Consider the following 22793-nt stretch of genomic DNA (forward strand, 5'->3'; position numbering starts at 1 on the left):
GCTGTTAATTTACTACCTCTTATAAAACCAGAGAAAATTTCCAAATATCTCTTTTAAAAACGTACACCGTGTCACACCTTCTATTCAAACAGTTCGTGTTCAGTGAACGTAATAGGTATGAAGTAAAGAGCATTCGGGATAGATCTTAAAAAAATACACATTAGTAACATCTTCACTGAAAGTGGATACGTATGTATTGAACTGGGGACCTACAAACAACGGCGAGACCTCGTCCCCGCCGCAGCCCTCCGTGGTTCACAACCCCACAACAGGCTACAGCCGTCCACTCACCCCACCGCCGTCCCACACCAAACCTAGGGTTACTGTGCGATTCGGTCCCCTGTGGATCCCCCCGGGAACGTCTCATTCCGGACGAGTGTAACCTCAGTGTTTGCGTGGTAGAGTAATGATAGTGTACGGGTACGTGGAGAAAATGTTTGTGCAACAATCGCCGACTGAGGCGGAATAAGGGGAACCAGCCTGCATTCACCGAGGCAAATGGAAAACCGCCTTAAAACCATCCACAGGCTGGCCGGCACACCGGTCGTCGACACTAATTCGCCGGGCGGATTCGGGCTGGGGACCTGAACGCCTTCCCGCTCGTGAAAGGGGGTTCCAGCGCCTTCAGTGTGTTTGTCAGTGGTTCATTAGGAAAATTATTTATGCTCCTCAGTTGGTTTTGCGAGGCTGAGTTTACTCTCTTCCAGTTCTCAGCAAGGGAAAATCTGTGCCAGTACCGGGAATCCAACGTGCCTCCTCCGCAAGATAGTCAGACGCCCAAAAGTACCCCTAGACTTCAAGTACATAAGTTCCACTCCCAAGGAGGTAGATGTTGACAGTTCTTCACCGTAACGTCAGTTTGATGAGTCACAGTCATAAATTACTAACATGAATCATCTGTAGAACTGTGGAACAACTGTTAGAGGCAGACCTGGGCATAGGTCAGTTCGGATGTCGGAGACTTGAAGCAGAGAAAGTGATTCTGCGAGCGATACTTGAAGACAGACTGACGAAAGGCAAACCCACATGCATAGCGTTTGCAGAGTCAGAGAAAGCTTTTGCCAATTTGACTGCAATGTACACTTTGGAATTCTTAAGTCATCAGTGATAAAATATAGGGCGCGTTATCTACAACTTGCACAGAAAAAAAATTCAGTTCTGAAACTCGAACGACCTGAAAGAGAGAAAGGATCGGAGTAGGAACTGTATCTGGTTTGCACTCTACCTCTCATGTAATTCACTCAGCACACTGAACAAGCATAACAGTATCTATCGATAAATTTGGAAATTTGAATGGAATTGTGTAGAAAAGGGCTATATGGCACTACTTGTATAATGTAAGGAACAGGTTGATAGGACAATGACCTTATCAAGCAACACATAATTTGGGAACGGGAAGAATTTTGTGGGAGAGGGATCATGGACAGAGGAAGGGATATTGCGCACGAAGACCACGGCTTGAATGCAGCAAGAAAGTTGAAAAGGATGTAGAGTGTAGTAATTATGCAGATATGAAAAGCTTGTACGTGGTGCAGAGAGCTACATCAACCAGATGTTATCTCTGAAGAGTACGAAATCAATGAGAATGTAGGTTCACTTAACGTTCTAAATTTTTCGCAGATAAGTAATACAGTTTCCACTATAAACACTACCCTGTGCCTAAATTTTATAGCATTTGATTTGCGTAAAGGTACTAGTGAGTTTGTTATAAGTCTTATTACGAAACCGCATATTTCAACGAATATAATGTCATTAGAACTGTAGAATCAAATTTTATACATTCAGGCGTTCTTATTACAACAAATCGCTAATATAAGCATGCAGGAACTTGGAGCAGAGAGTATTTTGTGTTGCTTAATTGTTTCCGTAACTAGTTCCTTAATACTCAGCAGACAGTGCACTGAACTCATGTTAGTAATGACAGCCCCTAGTAGCTGAGTGATCAGCGCGACGGAATGTGATACCTAATGGCCCAGGTTCGATTCTCTGCTGGGTCGCAGATTTTCCCCGTTTAGAGACTAGGTGTTGTGTTGTCCTTATCATCATCATTTCATTCCCATCGCCAAGCAAGTCGCCGAACTGGCGTCAACTCAAAGACTTGCCCCAGGCGAACGGTCTACCCGACGGGAGGCGCTAGCCTCACAGCATTTCTATTTCCATGTTGGTAATTGACCCTTAAAGACACAGAAATAACATTTAATGCAGCTCACACGATGACAGAGCAGCTGCCATTTACAGCGATAGAAGTCCGATGTGTATACGGTTCATGCGTCGTCGTTGATGATGATTATGGAAGTACTCTGCATGAAAGTAAGTTTACATACCCGTGTAACATTACTTCTACGGTTTTTTTTAAGTTCGTAAATTAAACGATTTTCTCTGTACTGACTATACTTATAAAGAAAGACTAATTACTCCCAATGGAAGCACAGAATACGCACTGCAGAAACTCCACTGCCTGTAGAAATCTTCTTTACAAGCTTTGGCTCTGAGCACTATGCGACTTAATTTCTGAGGTCATCAGTCGCCTAGAACTTAGAACTAATTAAACCTAACTAACCTAAGGGCATCACACACATCCATTCCCAAGGCAGGATTCGAACCTGCGACCGTAGCGGTCGCTCGGCTCCAGACTATAGCGTCTAGAACCGCACGGCCACTCCGGCCGGCTTTACAAGCTTTGTCTACTCTGACATTTAAGTACTATGAATGACAACTTTGTGTTTTGCATTTTAACCATGTTATTTCAAGTTGACAGGATATACGAGGGACATATAACTTTTTTGTTAATTCCAGTATTTTCGATTCATGTCTGTGTTCATAAGGTTGTTATCAAGCACTGGGAAATAATCAAACACTCCAGAGCAACATGTCCAGTCTACATCGACGTTCACTGTGATTGCTCAATCATTTTCGTAAATCTGATCACTAGAGTTGGTAAAATAACACTCAGAAGATAAAATAGTGTAGTGAAAAATAGCGGAAGTAGTGACCTGTATTGCACAACATACTCAGTAGTGAAAAAGATGGACTCAGACTGATTGATCTCATTTTCATATCACCGTAAGAAGTAGCTTTAATTTAACCTTTTGGCGTTGTGGTGACATTATGTTAGAAGTCTGGTGAAGCCGGTCTCTCGAACCAACACAATAAACAATATAATACATGTGATATTTAGCAGTATTACAGCTACAAACAAGAATGGAACTACTCTTTAATCATTTTGCTTTATGTAAGGGTTCGTTTATAAGTAAATTTGGCAGTAAATGGAAAGTAAACAAATGTTATGCAACTGTTTGGTCAAATAATACATTTGTATCACATTCTAGCACATAACCAAAAATCCAAGGAAACTCAAGCACTACTTTTAAACATTTGGACGCAATATACATCAGCCTCTGTAATAAATTTAAAAACTTTGAAGAAAACGGAAAAAATTACTTAAACAGATCCTAATTATTTCACACATGGTGTTTCGTCGCGGTCCTTGCACAAAATTTCAATACATTCAAGCACGTGTATTTTTTTCACTTTCTACAGTGATATTTCGTTATTTTAATGTACATACACGACCTATGGCGACGGTTCCGACTGTCGTTTGGTGACGCTGCAATCTTTTATCTACTTTTTAGGACTCGAAAACTCCCTCACGTGGATTATGTGCAACGTTTGTCATTGCTACTCTCGCAAGATGTTTTCTTATAGAGCCGCTTCCTACTGCAGTGAGAAATTTTTGACCAATAGTATTTTGAGAGTGCGCATTTTGGCAAAACAAACGTTGACTGTTGATTCCAGGAATGGTTATTAATGTGTGAAAGATTACTCTAGTTAAAATAAGTTTACCTAAGTAATTCATAACGAATCTATTAATCTTGCGACTATATAAAAGCATACAAATGCTAATCAAACAGCAAAGGTATTGAGTTAAACACACCTTTCAACTAACTTCCAACAGAATTTTAGCACTATAAAATTACTTTGGTTTAGAGAACCGAAAAATGCTACCCTCTCTATACAACAGCTGTTACCCAGATGACAAGATCGCGATGCGTAGAGAAACGATAATGGAAAAAGGTACACAGTTGTACAGTTCACACGCTCTACTGGTAGAAAAAAAAATCAACAGTGTTGAAGGAGTAGGTATTTCACACCGTGGCACACTAATGGAGAATTGAAAGTGCAGGCGTCAACTGTCTCTCAGTCATATCTCCTGATAACTTCGTATTAGGGGTGAGTAATTGGAATAATAATGCGAAAGCTAATACCCTGAAGTCCTTTCGCGTAGCTCAGTTGTCAGCCTATTCATTGCTTTGCAGAGGATCCGCGTTTGATTCCCAGGATTGTCAGAGATTTTAGCTTGGTAGTATAACGTGAAATTAGCAGCATTTCTTGTTATTTTCCAAAAAGCGCACTCAATTGCCCTGAATACTGCTACAGGACATACCTTTGCAGCTTTACACTTCCTATTTGTGTCTTTTTAAAAGAAATGTGCACAGTTGACTTCAGCGTTTTTCCTATTCGCTTTTGACTGAAGCTGATTGCTTTTTCCCTGTCTGTTCTTATTTCTGTACATTATTCACTCCATTGTCATATAGCATTCCTTTCCTTTCTGACATATTCTGTGATTTGTCTTAGCCCTCTGGTAACCAATTTTTGCACTTATAAATTTGCGTCGTAAAGATTTTGTATCCAAATGTAGCCACTATCCAAGCTTCATCCGTAACAGATTACTTCCGAAATTTGTATGTGCTGCTGAGTGTAATTTTCAAATACGTTTTTTCACAATACGGAATGTCAGAGGTATATGTGCAGATTAGTGATCATTGGTACCTTAATATGTACCCACTTTCGTGCTTCAGTTGTTTTTTCTCTGCGTCTAGCTCTCTTTCAGTAAACACGCCATCCGTGGAGGCTACAACACGTAATGAATGATACGTGTGTCTGCGCATGGGTCGATACTTGGTACCAAATCTGCATCACGAAGGTGAAAAGCCGGCCGTGCCCTTGCAAAAGAACAATTCCGGCATTTGACTGGAGCGATTTGAACCGTCGTCCTCCAGAATGCGTCTCCAGAGTGATAAGCACTGTGCTACCTCGCTCCGTCGACAGATCCGGCAGCAGGGACTTTTCTCACACTCGGTATACCAATGATCCATACGATTTACACGTTCATCTTATGCTGCTTCAATTCCCAATCAATGTTTAGTTGACAATAACAGTAATCAAGGTCCAATGTCAGAGAGAGTAGGAAAGAGCAGATGGGAAGAGGGGAGGGTGGGGGGTGGGGGAGAGAAATGGTCATAGGGGGAGGGGGGGGATGAGATGGACGAGAGAGGGGAAGGAGCTGATGGACATAGACAGGAAGGAGAAGAAGATTATGACGCGTATTCTTTTCCATACATATTGAGCAATTGCGAAACATTTCCAGGTTCGCTAGTACAATATAAAACCTTAAGCAAAGTAGTACGGTTTCTTACTCTTATCAGCATCAGATAAAATAAAGACGAAAAAGGTCGGCTTTGCACAGATTTTCTTCTTAATTATGTTGAGGGCTAGCGTCTCCTCAGCACTGGTCTGTAAGAGCTCTCGCCGTCACCATACGAAACCCTTTTGTATACGTTGAGTGGTGTGAACGCCTCGGCGATTACTCAGCAACGTTCACTGAAGGACGCAGCTCCCACACTCACAGCTGTTACTCTACGGGCACAGCTCCGCATTCTCGTGTAGTTCCCTGCATTCCACATGAAACGGCACTAATTGGTATGCCAGACACTTACATCGTTTCTGCGATGCAATTTGTTCCGATTTAAACTTAAGACTTGAGCTGATTTACATTTCATTTGTAATTCATCGCGTATTGCGGGTAATTTCTGCGGACTGGTCCCCTGTCTGCACCATCTGTTTATGTTGCTATTTACATAACAGTTGAGTAGCGCTACATATCTGCTGGTTCCCTTCAGACGGCCAGCTTTGCGTTGTGCTCAGAGCATCGAATTACTAGTCCCAGGTTTCTCCGCAATAGCAATGGTATTAAATTTGTAACGTACACCACATCCGAAATTTTGAGTGTTTGCTCAAGAGGATGTGCCATTTGTGTCGATTTCTACAGCGCTAACAGCTTGGAAGACTTCAATATTGCAGCATGGTATCGACTGCACATCAGGGTGATTTACGAAGATATGCAAATATTTTAATATGTTAATCTACAAGTAAAACTGAAGAGAAAATTCATATAAAAATAGGTTCGCAAATATTTAGTGACAAAGTTACGGATAATAAAAAAAATTTTTGCCTGAAATTTAGTAGTTTTCCAGCACATCCAGAGAAACAAGAATTGTTATACAAGTAAATTTGTTTACTTTCCATTCAACTAAATACCTAGGAACTACAATTACGAGCAACTTAAATTGGAATGTCCACACAGATAATATTGTGGGGAAGGCGAAACAAAGACTGAGCTTTGTTGGCAGAACACTTAGAAGATGCGACAAACTCACTAAAGAGACAGCCTTCATTACACTTGTCCGTCCTCTGCTGGAATATTGCTGAGCTGTGTGGATCCTTGCCAGGTGGGATTGACGGAGGACATCAAAAAAGTGCAAAGAATAGTATCCCGTTTCGTGTTATCGTGCAATAGGGGAAAGAGTGTCACTGATATGATAAGCGAGTTGGGGTGGCAATCACCGAAACAAAGGCGACGGGATCTGTTTACGAAATTTCAATCTCCAACTTTCTATTCCGAATGCAAAAATATTTTGTTGACATCCACCTACGTAGGGAGAAATGATCATCAAAATAAAATAAGAGAAATCAGAGCTCGAGCCTGCATCTCGTGGTCGTGCGGTAGCGTTCTCGCTTCCCACGCCCGGGTTCCCGGGTTCGATTCCCGGCGGGGTTAGGGATTTTCTCTGCCTCGTGATGGCTGGGTGTTGTGTGCTGTCCTTAGGTTAGTTAGGTTTAAGTAGTTCTAAGTTCTAGGGGACTGATGACCATAGATGTTAAGTCCCATAGTGCTCAGAGCCATTTGAACCATTCAGAGCTCGAACGGAAAAATTTAGGTGTTCCTTTTTCCCATGCGCCATTTGAGAGTGGAATGGTAGAGTAGTATGAAAATGGTTCTATGAACCCTCTGCCAGGCACTTAAGTGTGAATTGCAGAGTAACGATGTAGATGTAGAAGAATGTAGAAACGTTTATGTCATTGTTGGACACCGTTAGTGAGTTTTTTCAGTCGCTTCCTACCCTTGAAACGAGTTAGTTTTCTGTGTTGTTCAGTGAAAGAACGTGATAACAACAGTATATTTAAGTGAAACTACATAGTAACTGTTGTAGTTTGTAGATTATTTATGGCACAGGGATGCCTTTCAGATTTACAACAGAGGAATACGTCGATATGGTGTTTATTTATGGCAAATATGATGGTAATTATACGGCTGCAGTTAACGAATATCGCGTACGTTACCCAACTCGGAGGATTCCGAAAGCACGAATCACTAACAGAGTGTCTCGACAGTTACGGGAGACAGGTTCTCTACCTAGAGTTCATAATCAGTACGAGCGCTCGATACGTGAAGGCGATGATCAGGATCTCAACGATTTTGCAGTTCACAGTCTAAGGTATGGCGTACACTGAAGTACAATAATCTGTATCCTTACTATAAAAAAGTGCATCATTTACAAACGGAAGATCCTCCCTTTCGCTTGTAGTTGTGCGACCGGTTAAATACTAATCGGTTGTTACACAAATACATTCTATTTACTGATGAGCCACAGTTTACTCGAGATGGCATAAACAATTTACATAAATAGAGCGTATGGTCTGAATCAAACCCACATGCAACAGTAAAACGCAATTTTCAGCAGCGATTTAGGGTAAATGTGTGGTGTGGTATAACCAAGACACACTTTATTCGACCAGTTATTTTCAAAGGACGTCGAACTGTCGAGGCGTACTTGCAATTCCTTCAAGAAGAAATGCCCCTCTTCATAGTATGAAGGCTTTCATGACCGGATGACATATCTTCTAGTAATGCCCCTCTTGCTCGGTGTTCCACTTGCTACGCTATTGCAAATGTATTTTCAGCATGACGGCGATGCCCCAAAGTTCACAAACGCCATTGCTACACATTTAAATGAACATTTTCCCTAGGAATGGATTGGTCGTAGTGCTACACGTCTGTGGCCACCAGGTCACTAGATTTAACGCCAGTGGATCTTTGTGTTTGAGGTGGGTGAAAGACAAAGTTTATGAGGGCAAAGTCTATACACGTGAGACATTACTTGCTCGCCCTATGAATGGAATAGATGAAATTAAGAACAACCCTATGAAACTGAAACGAGCAACAAAATCTGTTCATACACGTGCAGCTAGATGCATTGAAATCGGTGGAGACATTTTTGAACATATATAGTGTACGTCATGTGAAATTGTATGTACACTGTACAACTTCCTTAACACTGAGTTTTGTTTCTTCCGGTTTAACATGAATTCACGTGTGCTATGGTATTAATAAAAGCAGATTACCTGACACATTCATACACTTTCGGCTAACGTTATTACCACAAATTTTTCCAAAATTAAATTCTCTACAACTTCTGTTGAAAACTTTGTGCGGTTGTCTAGAATATAAAAAACAAAGTGGGCCAAGTAGTTAACAAATTAAAAATTTTACGAAATTGCGTCTTTCCTTCTCTGGATATTCTGGAAAAATACTGCAGATACACGACTGGGACATGTTTTATTAAATTCACCAGACCAATAACAACAAAATAAAATGAAATCGTGCTTTACTTTAACCTCGAACAGTTTTTCGATGGCTTCATATTAGCGAAGTTGCTAAACTTCAGGCAAAATCTTTTCAAATGGTTCAAATGGCTCTGAGTACTCCGGGACTTAACATCTGAGGTCATTAGTCGCCTAGAAATTAGAACTACTTAAACCTAGCTAACCTTAGGACATCACACACATCCATGGCCGAGGCAGGATTTGAACCAGCGACCGTAGCGGTCGCGCGGTTCCAGAATGAAGCCCTAGAATCGCTCGGCCACACCTCACAATCTTTTATTAGCCGTAACTCGGTAACTAAACATTTGCGAACCCATGTTCATTTGAACTTTTTTCTTTAGTTTTATTTGTAGAATAACATATTAAAATATTTGCATATCTTCGGAATCACCCTGTACAGGCACGTCCAAGCACTCGTGTTTCCGGTTCAAAATGGTTCAAATGGCTCTGAGCACTATGGGACTCAACATCTGAGGTCATCACTCCTCTAGAACTTAGAACTACTTAAACCTAACTAACCTAAGGACATCACACACATCCATGCCCGAGGCAGGATTCGAACCTGCGACCGTAGCAGTCACGCGGTTCCGGACTGAAGTGCCTAGAACCGCACGGCCACCGGGTCCGGCGTGTTTCCGATGGTTTGTAGTATAATTCTGTTGAACTATCCACTCTTTATGTGTCAATCTAACATCGATAGCAAGCTCTCAAACTACATCTAAGCAATTGCTTCAGACGAACATCCCTTTGTTAACCATAACATAAATTATCTTTTGAACGTGTCTCTGATGTAACATAACAGACACTTTGTACTGCAACGCAAAATTGTTTGAAATTATCCATTTATTTCCTACTGCGTCCGCTCTCATCATGCTTTTCAGATATTCATGTTTAGTTTCTTTTCTATAAATTATGTTAAAAATTAGGAGAATTTATTGAACGTAAACTAATTAAACAGAATCAATACCATAAAGTAAGAACGATGACTTATCTGCTATGTGACTGTGAGACTGAGATCAAAATTTGTAAGTAACTTTTGAACACATAACGTCCGAGTTGCCTCTAGTGTGTATTTTGCACTGTATTTACCTTTTTTACGCGTTTGCCTAATCTGGCATTATTAGGGTTTTCAGGTGTTGTGGTTCTGTGTTAAATTTTACAGGCTAATTAGCGTATGGTCATTTCTGCAGTTGGTTTCTGAAGGAAAGGGTCAATAGAGGTAGGGATTTTCAGTTTTTAATTTCTTGAAATGGGGTGTGGTTGATCTTGTCCGAGCGTATGGTCTCCCGAATCCGAACTATTATCTATCAGAAATACCCAGTCGTTGCGCCGAACCGCCGTTGAATAACGTTAAGATAGTTGTTTAATGTGCAACATTTCCGTGCCAATCTTTATGCGGCCATCATACATAAAATATGTCGCAAGAACAAGATGCAGCCTTTCAGAGAACACGAATGCAGTAGGTACCGTCACTGGTGCACGAAATGTTGTTAAATAATCTAACTTAGTAACAACTGTTCGCTACTAACCGAAGATAAAACGTCCCTAACATGTTTTTACGTATCATTAGCGAAGATACTGCGCCCGCTGGCTTCAAACATCTGTACGTCCGTAACTGTCGAAACGCAGACAAATGTTTTTATGAACTGTTTTGTCTAAACTATTGATACAGTAAACTCGTGGACCTTCACAGCTTCTCTTGAGAATATTACAGCTGTAGCGTGATCAAGTGCGTGGAAGTGAATCGTATTCTTTCCGATAGGTCATGCTGGCAGAGAAATGCGGATGACTCAACTGTAAGCAGTCTCAGTTTTATCAGGAAAAATCTACCTACTGTCCTTTCCAAAGGTGATCTAGAGACAAGTAAAAGCAACTGGACTGAGGACCTACATCGTTATTCACCATTCTATGAGTGCACGTTTTTCCAAATAACGTTTTTTAAGTATTATACACTAGCTAGGAATGCTGTCAATAGGGTTTTCGCCATGAATGGCACTTCAATTTACACAAAAGCGTTACCTAGGGTAGTAGGCCTCCGTAAATCTCTTGGAAACTGTGAGTTTTAGGTTATGGTTTCTGGAGACAAGAGGTTTACACGGAGTGGAAAGGTACAAAGCAAGGGAAAGAGTTATCAGATATTATATTCTGATGTGAACTTTGTATGTGTGTTGTGGTTTTTCGTCATAACCAACGTCAATGTCCATTTCCTATTATAACATCGTAGAATGGCATGCATGACATCAGTTACATTACCACAGTCATGTGAACTTAATGCTCGTCTAAAAAAACCACTATACCCTAGTAGTCCTTCAGTTTTGGGAACAAGTGAAAGTTACGTATCTTAAAAAAAGGCCGGTTTGATTCTTGCATTAAAATGTCTTATGCGAAGAGAAGTGGGGCGGTCTCTGCACCCTGCACAAAGTAGGGGCAGGTCTATCCTCGCAGTTAGTTTTCATATCTGACGCAGTTTATCTAACGGTTTTCAGCAAATGGTTCAAATGGCTCTGAGCACTATGGGACTTAACATCTGTGGTCATCAGTCCCCTAGAACTTAGAACTACTTAAACCTAACTAACCTAACTAACCTAACTAAGGACATCACACAACACCCAGCCATCACGAGGCAGAGAAAATCCCTGACCCCGCCGGGAATCGAACCCGGGAACCCGGGCGTGGGAAGCGAGAACGCTACCGCACGACCACGAGATGCGGGCGGTTTTCAGCAGACATTACCATTAATAACATGTGCTTGTAGCCAAATCAACAAGTAACGTTTTACCTTCCGTTTCCTTAAAAGTGCTGTGAGTTTCCGGTGCGAAACATATTTTAATCCATTTTTTAATTCGAGACGATTGTACGTTTACTATTTTGAAACTGTTGATATCAAACGTCCGTAGGAAAGCGGTAACAGAAGATCCTGTCTTCGTTCCGTCGCAAACTGTATGCTCAACTGCATCTACGGCACCACCCAGAATTCACTTACTGGGCACAATGCTGCCACAGGTTACGTATCGTAAATTCTGAGATGTCTCGCGGAAAACGGAGACAAAGAAAGTGCCACGTTTGTGATGGAGTAACTTTCGTTGCACAACATTCGGCGAGCCACGGTAGAAATAAGATTTTTGGCCTTCATACTTCCTTGATGTGATGATTGTCGTTGTCATGTAATGTTCTCGACCTCTAACGAATATTTCCGGAATGCTTTAGAGAGTTGTAGAACATTCTCGAATGTGTAGAATACAACTTGGAAACGGCAAACACAGCACAGATTCGCATTCCAGAAATTCTAAATTCACTGGCTGTTCCTGGTACACTATCGTAATAAGCTTCTGTAGAAATAATGGAACAGTATTAAACGAAAAAGACAAAAAGCAAATCCACTCATTTTATCCAACTTAACCGTTCAGCTTTAAAGGATTCCAATTAACGGTAAGATTAGCATACATGTCACTACCGATGAAATACAAGTGCAAACACTCCAACGTTGCGGAACAAATTTGAAGAAATCGTGTTCCTTGAACAGAAAACTATAGGCAACGTGTTCATGCGGTGGACAGCTACAAAAGTTATTCATCTTTGCAAACGCAGGCAGAACACCAAATGCATTTTACAAGAAAATAAACTGAACAAGTTTGATGCTGTACAAATGAGATGATTAATTACACATTTAAAACTGATAAAATGTACAGCAATCAGTTGTTAGGAATTGCATGTCTATATTTGAACCGTTGTGTGGGTATCTTTGTGCTATAAGACGCAAGTAAAGTCATCATTAGCGTTTCTCTATAGAAATAGTCCTTAATAGACTACCCATGAACAGTCCAATAAGGGATATTTGCATTTAATAATCATGATTTGACTTGTATCTTGCAACACGACGACAGCCGCACGGACACGAAGTAAGCAATTACTAACGACTGAGGGCTGTCCACTTTCTCAACTTCAAATAAACATAGCACATCTGTTCCATACAGAGTCGAACCTGATAATCACAGATTGTCTTACAATTCAGAAAACACAAGATGAAAAAGATCAAGCGAAGCCGGTGCTTTTCACCTAGTTCATAACTGTTAACGAATACGTTAGTACTGCGAAGCTTTGTTTTTTTTTGAACAGTTTTACTTAAACTGTTTGATATTCAGAACCAAAATTTACGGTAAGAGAAACAGATGAAAATAATCAGCTTGTTGAATCAGCGACCTTGGGATCTTTCGTTTCTCTAGTGATTTTGTTTTTCTTCCTTTAGTGCAGAAAACCTCACAATATTCTACCGTGGAAGTGGGAAACACTGAAAGTGCGAAATGGTCTTAAGAAAATGAAAAACCAATACAGTTTCACTTTATTCGAAGTAATGAAAGTTACGGTAGTTCTTGTTACAAATCATTTTATTCGAGGTATTGCAAGATACGATAATTTCACATCATTTGCAACGTCTAACAGAAAAAAATAAAGCAAAAGTGTAATGAGTTTAGAATTAAAAGTGTTATATAAAAATGAAAGTTTGTGAAAAATTGTAAGTGCCACACTTCACTTCCAAATAATCACTGAATGTCCGTTGTATCGACTGCATCAACTCACCGAATGCTGAGCAGCAACAAAGAATACATTATATACAAGACGATAAATAAAAGCCTAGTATTTCAATTAAAGAAAATCGACGTTGGCTAATAGGTCTTTCGTTTCTCCAGCACTTAATTTGTTCGTCAGTGGAAGGTAAGAAATATTCACTAGGATGAATAGATCATGCAGTTTGAACCCCAAAATTCCACGATGTTTTGTTTCATTTCATTATTTTCCACAATACACGATTAAATTTTAATTATTTCGATTTACATGACGTTGTGGTGCTTCATTCTGAGCAACACCACTCCCTTTGTTTGTTATATACAGCTCTCTTTCAGTTCCTTGTGTAGCGTTCTTTTTTATGTTTATAATGTTGTCTTTCTTTTCTGTCATAAAGCACAGAATACAAAAGATTCACGTCTAAAGCAACTTAAATGTAACAAAATGAACTCTTGTTTGTAGGAAAGCGGGTGAGAAATAGTTTATAACGTGTTTACCGCAGCTTTCGGATATACTCGGTTCATACAGCATCTTTCGTCATGAACAAAGGAATTGACACACAGTTAAAAATGAGGTATTTTGAGGTATAAGGAGGCCTGTCTGCCACTTATAGCATACTTCAAGTTATTGCTCATAGCACATTCAGCGATTTACATTACAAACACGAAAATATACAATTTCGGCAATTCCAGCATTTCACATATTCAGTCTTCAGTTAATGGAGGATCTTAAAGAGCAGAGTTCCAAAGTAGGACAGCAAATCAATTACAATAAGACTAAATTAATTTACAATCGAAAGAAAAGGAAATACGACATGTTGATAACTGAAGTCAAGGAACCAGAGGGTAAGATTTTGTAATTAGAGCAACTGAAGTCAATAACTGAGCAAACAGTGAAAGAAATAAACAGAAGAGGGAAAAAAGCCTGGGTTCCTTTTCCTAACATTCATAGAGGTATTAAAACTAAGCTCTTGATCTGACTGAAAGGTAACATTTGTAGCGTTGATGTCTCACTAGTTTTGAGTCGTGGTAATGACGAATGAACTTTAAGTCCGAAAACCGTAAGAAAAGTGCGCCCAGTGAGTAACTCAGTGATGTATGATGGGAATTTACTATGAGAGATCGGAAAACAAACAAATGGAATAAGGTAACAGATTACAGAGCGGAGAGTAATGGAATAAAAATGAAGGTGTACAGGACATGTAGCATGGTGTGTGCACGGTAGGTTGACAACTGAAGTGCCTTGCTGGATTCGAATATATAAATCATCAAACGGCTGATACATTGCACGGTGCACCAGTACACCTGAAACGGGTTGCCTGTTTAGCGGATTGCAGGAATAACGGAAATCTGACTTTAACTATTTCCTATAATTATTCACTGAATTAGAAAAGTGCTTTCATAGGTGGTATACTCTTAGGTCAAAAGTTTAACGCAATAAGAAAAGAATTACAGTTAGAAACGGTGTGTATATCTCGAAGCTGTTTAACTCACAGTGGGCATATTAGCCGGACTATATTCACCTATTACTGCAAAACAGGTGCGCTTGGAGACTTCCAACAAATAACTTTATAAATGAACACAAACAGTTTCTACCGCAGTTGACGTTCGTGGAGTTATAACATCTGCCCCTTCACATCTACCGCCTACCATCATGTGTGAGGCTCTGAAGATGGTCGAAAACTGACCGAAACCGGTTACCACAAAATAGGATTTTTGAGCTCGACACTGTATTCAATTTTAAGGCACTTTTTCCCAGACCGCTGTCCGGCACGAGAATGTTCTCAAAATCTACTCCCCACAAACTTTACACTTAAGTTGAATCCATTTCGAAGCTGTAAAATTTAAAATTTTTGCGGCGAATTAAATGTTCGAAGAGATTTTGGGATTTCAGCCGGCAGTCGCAAACTTCACTCCACTATATTTCGACTGGACGCCTGCCAGTCATCTTCAGGTGAGCCATCGAAGAGACGACTATGGCTTACCTGAAGACAACTGGCAGGTGTCCGGTAGAAATATCGTCGAGTGACGTTTATGACGACCAGTTGCAGTCCCAAAATCTCTTCGAACATTTAGAATTTAGAATCTTTTTTTTCACTTATTCTGCCCCCCCCCCCCCTTAAAAAAAAGGCAATGAGAGGAAAAAGTTTCATCCCTTACTACAGTTTCACCGTTCATGCACTAAAACTTGAGCATCAGACACAATGCTTTAATTTATTATTTCCTTAGTACTACCATCATTCCTAGCACATTCTGCAGACAGTATTCACATACACCATCGAACAAATTTGCAAAATTACGTCACTGTACGACACATAATACGGGAGATATGGAGTCATAAACGTAGACGCGCATTTTATACAGTTTGATTGTTTAAAGAATATGATGGTAGTGGGTAGAGGGATTAGTAATAGATAAAAAGAAAAGGCTGAAATGGCTATCTAAATTAAGGTGTCTGGGTGACATTAGTAACATATAGGAACAACGTCGATGGATATGTTTAAAGATAGCAACGGATATTATTGTACTAGTGCATACAGGAAGCTTTTAAACAATATCGGATGCCAAGGAGCTTGTGATGATTGGTAAGAACTACAAAAAATTGCAGACAGCGTATATTATAGTTTTACAACATAAGAATTTGAAACTTGGATAGGTTGGAGAATAGTGGCAGGCGCCTGATATCACTAGAAACAACACACGCACACTGAATTCATTTCCCGACGCTTTGAAACCGCTCCTGCTGTTAAAACGATTTTGCACCTCTCTTCTGTTTAGGAAAAATTCAGTGATCCAATTTAATGCATAATATGATGTACGAAGAAGCTGAAGGGACTAAACGGCTACATCGTAAAATCATAAATCTACGTCCTACAATTGGCCAGGTTATGTTGTACGCACGAGAAATAAGATCGAACTGAAAGAGACATTAATGCCAGATTTTACACAGCCACACATAAAAATGTAAAGACTGTCATCGGAAGAAAGGTCTCCCTGCAGTAGGTGAAGCGAAGCAGAAATTAGCACGAGAAATAAATGCAGCCCTCCTCTGATGAGGCATGATCGAAAGGCAATAGATGCAGACCTCGAGTACGAAGTTATACAAATGGTCCGTTGCTCCCGCTAACGCATTCGAGAAACTATAATCGAGACCACTCCGTTCGATAGGGCTACAATGACCTGCCATTTCGTGAAGAATGGAGAACGCGGTTTTCGTGCTGTAAGTGAAATATGTGCTACGAACATGAAGGTGGGAAATAGCTCCGCGTTGAATAACACTATTCGCACGAGCATTCGTCGGCTGTCTGACAGCTGGCTCGATTTATGCCTTTAGCGATAACTACGAAATTACTGAACGAGGAACATTCAAGATTTCGCATTCAGAATGGCTGAGATCTTTCATTTGACGCTGTTGCAATAGACATAATGTATTCTGTTTTGACCACTGTTTATTTGATGGATGATAAGATAAAATTTTCGTAGATACACATGTTCACACACCCACGCAAGGAAAATTAAGTTTTACGGACACACACATGCTTGCGTCTTGATATCACAAATATATTCGATACCAATGATTCTTTATGTAATGGTATGGTGTAAAACTTTACTATCGCCATAAGTACTAAGCCCTTTATCTTCTACGCACCATACCTGTTGTTCCTGACGCGCTCTCGCGAGATTTCCGGTGCGATCGACAGATGGTACAACTTATGCATAGAAATTTAGTCGGCAACACGGCTGGTCTCGTTAAAATATCTGCACTAGTGAAGATGAACACGTAGCACAGTGTCAGATGCATAATGCCTATATAACGACTTCAAAGACAGCAAACATTTGATTTCCAATATTTCATATAATTATTGATGGAATTTAAAAATTTGAAATTCATCATGATCTACTCATTAAGAGTTATAATCTTATTATAACGGTTTAACACAGCAAAACGAGTATTACAGCTGGAAACTACGTTTATATCTTGAGACGGCGTAGCTCCCCAGCGCGTGAATCACCAGACAGTGTTCATAGACTATTTGAGAATGAAGGTAGCTAGCAACTTCCAACAACCTATACACAGAATATCAAACTTTTTCCAAAGTGTTTCTCGCCGACACTTCCCACAGTAATGAAATGAAAAAAGTACATTTTCGCAGTCCATGCAATAAAATTTCAGTCTGTATTAGGCACGACATTTTAGTTTATTACTCCTTTACTAATAACTCTATCCGCAATACATTTTACAGGCAGACTCTATAAATTATACCACTGAATGTACCCGCAAAATTATATCTCTGTTCGACACATAGTTCAGAAGATATGATGTCATAAACATTGAGATGCATGGAACGAATGCCTTATGTACGGAAATTCGATTCCTTAAAGAATTTATCCTGAAATTACTTTTATTTCGAATGTGACATCTGAGTTTATGATTCGGCAGAGCTGTAATTTGATACACTAGTTTTTGGTACTTCACGATTAGTTATGTGAAAGCTACAAAATGCACTACCAGATACCCTGAAGTGAAAATGCTGAAAGAACTATTTACGAGTTGGTGTCAGTTAAAATCCCCACAAAAACTTCAGGAAATTTTCAGACATGTGATTCGGTTTTCATTTTAAAAAAAAAGTAAATAAAAAAAGTAGTTAAGTGGCGCTGCAGAGTCACATAGAAAGTGTTCTAGTATGGTAGAATGAGAGAAATCTAGATTAATGCAGTACTCGGCATATAGGCAGTCGCGTTAGCTTACGTTATTCCAAATACTTAGAACGAAGATGCAGCATTAGTTTTACGCAATACACACCATGTGTTAGTGAAAGTTTTCTCTGGAGTGGGTGATAGGAGTTAAGGGGGGTAGGGCGTCAAACGGGCCGACTTGGAGCAGGAGAGGCACCACAGGACATTTTAATTTCCACTGTCTATACTTTTACAAATGAATTCATAAAACATTAACAGCATGACCAGGAAGGATTCAGGATTCATACTCATAGCAGTGGAAGCTGAAAAACGTTACAAAACACTTGTTTTACATGTGAAACTTCATCATATTTTCACTTACTACTGGCTGCATTTGTTGCTATAGGTACACTTTACTTTCTAAGTAAGAGAGATTCTTCGATGACTTTTGCACAGCATACAAACCATAGTTACAGGTGTATGAAACTCTAGAAGTTATTTAATTTATGAAAAAATGAATGAACTCTTACATTTTAATCTTCATGTTTAGAAAAAATTCAAGTTTCATAGTTAATTATCTCAATTTTTTCCACAGTTTTTTAATAGATTTGGAAAATTCTAGAGTTTCATACAGCTGCAACTGCTGTTTGTATGCTATGAAAAATTCATCGAAGAATCTCTCTTACTTAGGAAGAAAAGTGTCGCTATAGCAATAAATGCAGCCAGTAATAAGTGAAAAAATGATGAAATTTCACATGTAAAAAAAGGTATTTTGCTACGTTTTTGAACTTCCACTGCGATGAGTGTAAGACCTCAGTCCTCCCTGGTCATGGTGACAAAGATTTATGAATTTATTTGTAAAAGTATAGACAGTAGAAATTAAAATGTCCTGTGGTGACTCTCCTGCTCCAAGTCGGCCTGTTTGACGTCCTAACCCCCTTAATATGTTCGATTTATAAGTCATTCTGAGAGTACAATTAGTTACTGATACAGGAAATTCTATCCATCTTACAGACATTAGCGTACAATCATACTGTCTGTCGCTTCGCCATTATGATTATACATCTGCGAACGACACGTGGTGTAGCTAATATATTACTAAACCAGTCACGTACAGCCACAAACTCTGATTAACGTTCAGAAACGAAGACCAGGGTCTTGACTGCTTGAACTCCTGTAACGGTTTGAATATAAAAAAGCAGTTCATTCCTAACGACTTCCGGCGTTGCCGCACACTAACCTGCAGAAGCGTCCAGAAACGACGGGCGTGCGAGATGACGGCGTTAAGAGCGACGCACGAACCCGGAGCGACGCGAACGGAGACCGCGCTGCGCGCCGGACGGCGTAGCGGTGGTTGGTGCTCAGCGGCGCCGTGCCATGTGGCGACTGACGCCCGTTGCCAGGCGACGCCGACTCTGGCGCAGCGTCCGCCGCAGCAGCAGCAGCAGCACTGCCACCTCCACCTCCTCCCCAACCCCCACCCCCACCCCTCTCCATCCCGCTACGTCTCACTCCATCTGGCTACGCCGCCCTCTCTATACCTAAGTCTCAGGGCGTACGGCCTCGTTTGCGGTGAGCAGGTGTACCCACGTAATCCTCTCGCGGGGCTACTCGAAGCTGTGGAAGACCTATTATCCCTGCCTGTTCGGCAACCCACCAAACATGTGTGCAGAAAGACTGGCCTGCCTAAGGGTGGAACCACTCAGCCTGTGTTTCTCTGGCTCATCTGCGGTATAATCTTGACGCACCAAGAAAATTCATTGATAAGAAAAAAAATCTACAGTGTACACAGAAAACAATATGAATAGGTAAAAAAGATTTTTAATAGGAGCACTTTCAACAGAGAAGGGTTTAAGGGGGGTAGGACGCCAAACGGGTCGACTTGGAGCAGGAGAGACACCACAGAACACTTTAATTTCCATGTCCATTATAATTATCCGGGCTGTTATGCCGTGGTCGGTTGATGAATTCTATGTAAATTCCCAACATTTCGTCTCCGACTGCGGGAGACATCTTCAAGGTGGTCCAACACACCCACTGGCTCGCTACTGACAGTAGCGAGCCAGTGGGTGTGTAGGACCTTCCATCGAGCTACGGACCCCCTTGAAGATGTCTCCCGCAGTCGGAGACGAAACGTTGGGAATTGACATAGGATTCATCAACCGACCACGGCATAACAGCCTGGATAATTATAATGGACATGGTATTTCCGGCCGTGAAAGTCTCCGTTTTAGTACCTTTTTACATCCAATGCCTATACTTTTACAAGCAAATTCATAAAACTGTGTTAGCATGACCAGGAAGGATTCACGATTCACACTCGTAGCAGTGGCAGTTCAAAAACATAAAAAATAATTTTTTTACATATGAAATTTCATCATTTTTTCACTTACTATTGGCTGCATTTGTTGCCATAGGTACACTTTTCTTCATAAGTAAGAGAGACTGTTCGACGAATTTTTCACAGCATACAAACCATACTTACAGGTGTCTGAAACTCTAGAATCTATTTAATTTATGAAAAAATGAATGAGCTGTTACGTTTTACACTTTATGTTTAGAAAAAAATCAAATCTTGTAGTTAATTATCTCAATTTTTACCACAGTTTTTAATAGATTTGGAAATTTCTAGAGTTTCATACACTTGTAAGTATGGTTTGTATGCTGTGCAAAATTCATCAAAGAATCTCTCTTACTTGTGAAGAAAAATGTACCTATAGCAACAAATGGAGCCAACAGTATGTGAAAAAATGATGAAATTTCACATCTAAAAACAATTTATTTTGTTATGTTTTTGCACTTCCACTGCTATGAGTGTGAATCCTGAAACCTTCCTGCTCATGCCGACAAAGTTTTATGAACTTATTTATAAAAGTATAGACAGTAAAAAATAAAATGTCCTGTGGTGCCTCTCCTGCTCCAAGTCAGATCGTTTGACGTCCTACCCCCCTTAACAATACTGAAAGAAGTCTTTTCCACCTGGGGCAAAACAAGGTACGAAAGAAGGAAGCGATATGCACTGTATTGCTTGACGGATTGGCATGTACATGATTTCTCGAGCAGGTAATTGTTGATGTACTGAAATAGTTGGACGAGACTTCTTCTGTTCTTTTGGTTCCCAGTAGTGTGGGAATTTACCATATGCACTCTGTCAAGAACATCTACTGTGAATTTTGGTTTATGTTCAATAAATTCCAATATGATTGCTAGTTTCTTAACGATGGTATTCTACTTCGACGTTTTGCCTCATGCCTCACATTCACCGTTCAGTATTCTCGGAGCATACACAGCTTGGTGCCGACGTGTAGACAGAAACGGCCACGTGATCCAACTTTTAAGATATTTTGAAATGTCCGACTTGCTCCCGAAACTCTTAGTGCTCTTAATGTGCTCTCAGGCTGACTGTCACGTCCTGGTTTTCATGTAAGTCAGCAGCCAAATACACTCCCCTGAGTTTTCTTCACCTGCATCTTACATACGAGGTCTATTCGGAAAGTCAGGAACGATAGGTCACGAAATGAAAACCACAGTGAAAATCAAAACTGTCTTATTTGCAACAGTTAGCTACAACTTCCAGCTACTTATCTCCATAGTCGCCGAACCGAATTAGACGTTCGTCGTAGCGCTGTACCAACTTTCCAGTACCCTCGTTTTAGAAGGCAGCCACCAGTGCTTTCCGCCAATTTTCTATGCTGGCCTACATTTCGTTGTCTGTGCCAAACTGTTGTCTTCATAGCCAGCCATTCATGTGAACAGAGATGAAATTCAGAGGGAGACAATTACGGGCTGTATTGTGGGTGATCAAACATTTCCAATTGAAAACTATGCAGGAGCGTCTTCATTGCCCCTGCAGAATGCGGCTGAGAATTGTCTTGAAGAAGAAAACGCACGACAGTTATTTAATGTTGGCAGCATAGCTTCAGGCGAAATTTCTCACCAGGCCCTCGTACTTGGAGGGAGACATTATTGTTGTAGATATTTTGATGTGCTCCCTGTGTGATCAGAAACGGGAACTCTAGAGACACTGCTCATCACACCTGTTCAAAACTTCATCGGATTTTCACTGTGGTTTCCATTTCGCGATCGATCGTTCCTTACTTTCCAAATAACCCTCGTAGCTCACCGAGGACTATAGTAGTAAAACATAACACTAACAAAATTACAAATTTCATGTTCCTCATGACTGTATCTGACTCACTAGATGAATATGAGTGAAAATGAAGGTGACTGTCATTCTAAGTGAAATTAGAATTTATGTATTTCACTCTCAACTATTTTAACTGCATTCGTCTCTAACTATTTAAGATGGTAGCTAATAACATCACCCTTGAGGGCACTAAATCCGTCCTCCACACAAACATATGCACGACCTTTTGTCTCAGAATGAATCTCAGTACCACGAAAACGCGCCAGGTGCACTACAGTAGATGCACTCTCGTAAATAGTCGACTGAGAGAAGAATACCGCTCCTACGGAAGGGGCTTAACACGAGTGTAGAAACACAATTAACGAGTCATCTCGTACCAAAACACGAACGCATCGGTTTCGTTGAGTACAAGCAGCATTAATAGTTCCTTTAATTACCTCGCGAGAAAAATGCACTATAAACAACAAAGGCTAAGACTGAGTGTATGAACCCCACAGATGCTACCAGTGTCATAAGGCTGTGGAGATTATCGGCTGGGTGCATTATGTTTCCCGGTATAAGATCGAGCATGTCCAATGAGGGATAGTTGAGGAGAGGAAGTCGATTCGCCTACGAGAAAATGG

This window comes from Schistocerca serialis, chromosome 8 (genome assembly GCF_023864345.2).
Source record: "Schistocerca serialis cubense isolate TAMUIC-IGC-003099 chromosome 8, iqSchSeri2.2, whole genome shotgun sequence".
NCBI classification, from domain to species: domain Eukaryota; kingdom Metazoa; phylum Arthropoda; class Insecta; order Orthoptera; family Acrididae; genus Schistocerca; species Schistocerca serialis.